The sequence below is a fragment of the Myotis davidii genome, unplaced genomic scaffold (assembly GCF_000327345.1).
Source record: "Myotis davidii unplaced genomic scaffold, ASM32734v1 scaffold936, whole genome shotgun sequence".
NCBI lineage: Eukaryota > Metazoa > Chordata > Mammalia > Chiroptera > Vespertilionidae > Myotis > Myotis davidii.
The window spans coordinates 102,644-104,716 of record NW_006287077.1 but is presented as its reverse complement, the minus strand read 5'-3'; positions in this window follow the sequence as shown (position 1 = coordinate 104,716).

The following is a 2,073-nucleotide window of genomic DNA, read 5'->3' as shown; positions in this document are numbered from 1 at the left end:
AGGTCACGGTTTGATTCCCAGTCGGGGCACATGCCTGGGTTACTGGCTTGCTCTCCAGTGGGGGGCATGCAGGAGGCAGCCCATCAATGATTCTCTTATTGTTGATGTTTCTATCTCTCCCTCTCTGAAACCAATAAAAAATATTTTTTAAAAATGTAAACCAGCCCTAACCGGTTTGGCTCCGTGGATAGAGCATCGGCCTGTGGACTCAAGGGTCCCAGGTTCGATTCCGGTCAAGGGCATGTACCTGGGTTGTGGGCACATCCCCAGTGGGGGGTGTGCAGGAGGCAGCTGATCGATGTTTCTCTCTCATTGGTGTTTCTAACTCTCTATCCCTCTCCCCTTTTCTCTGTAAAATCAATAAAATATATTTTTTAAAATGTAAACCAGATCATGTCATTTTCCTGCTTAAATTCAACGGACGGTTTCACATGGCTCTTAAGTATTTATAGTTTTCTGGTAGAATAGTCACCTCTACTTGCTGATGGCTACATACAAGAAATACCACATCTCTTTGTTTATTCCTTATGTCCCAGCATCTGGTATACTGACCGATACCCAAGGTCACTTGCACCCCTCACCGCTTCACACGTGAGTGCTATGCAGATGACTTCCATGTCAAGATTATTCATGCAGGAGGCCGCCGGTCGATGATTCTCATCACTGATGTGTCTATCTCTCTTTGCCTCTTCCTTCTATTCTGAAATTGCGGGTCACCACCACACGAGGGACTGTATTAAAGGGTCGCAGCATTAGGGAGGTTGAGAACCACTGCTCTAGAAAGTGTGACCAAAACTAGATGGGCTGGTTGGACAGAAGGGTGAGAAATAAAAGCAGCGGAAGTATAACATGTGACTTGAATGACATCTGATATATAGGTAAGCAGAATGCTAATTCTGTTTCTACTTCTCATATCTCCTCCATCCGGTTTGGCTCAGTGGATAGAGCGTCGGCCTGTGGACTGAAAGGTCCCGGGTTCGATTCCGGTCAAGGGCATGTACCTGGGTTGCGGGCACATCCCCAGTGGGGGGTGTGCAGGAGGCAGCTGATCGATGTTTCTCTCTCATCGATGTTTCTATCTCTCTCTCTCCCTTCCTCTCTGTAAAAAATCAATAATATATATATAAAAATTTTGCAGCCCTAGCCAGTGCGGCTCAGTTGGTTGAATGCCATCCTTCAGACCGGAAGCTCACAGGTTCAGTTCCCAGCCAGGGCACGTGCCCAGGAGGCAGACTCAATCCTTGGCCGGGGTGCTCGCAGAGACAGCTGTTTGTCTCTCACAGCAATGCTTCTGTCTCTCCCACCCTCTCCCTTCCTCTCCCTAAATTCAATAAAAACATATATTTTATTGATTTTTTATAGAGGGAGAGGTATAGAGAGTATTGAGAGTTAGAAACATCGATGAGAGAGAAACATCAACCAGCTGCCTCCTGCACATCTCCCACTGGGGATGTGCCCACAACCCAGGTACATGCCCTTGACCGGAATCGAACCTGGAACCTTTCAGTCCACAGGCCGATGCTCTATCCACTGCGCCAAACCGGTCAGGGCTGTAGTGTACTTTAAATCCCAATTTGTGCCTCTTAATCTCTTCATCTTTTCACCCATCCACCCAGCCCCTTCTCATCTTTTTCCTTTTTTTTTTTTAAATGTTTTTATTGATTTCAGAGGGAGAGAGAGAAACATCAATGATGAGAACCATTGACTGGCTGCCTCCTGCGTGCTCCACACTGGGGTTTGAGCCTGCAACCTGGGGATGTACCCTGACCGGGAATCGAATCATGACTTCCTGGTTCATGGGTCGACACTCAATCACTGAGCTAAGCAGGGTTGGCTCATCTTTGGTTTCTTGTTGCACCATATTCTTTCCACCTTTGCTAGCGCTTCTCTTTCTGCCAAAATGCTCTTTCCCAGCTCATCATATGCTGGCTCCATCTCACGCTTGAGAGGTCAGGTTTAAGTCGACCTGTTCAAAAAGGCTTTCATGCCTGGCTGGTTTGGCTCAATGGATAGAGCACCGGCCTGCGGACTAAAGGGTCCCAGGTTCGGTTCTGGCCAGGGGGACATGCATGG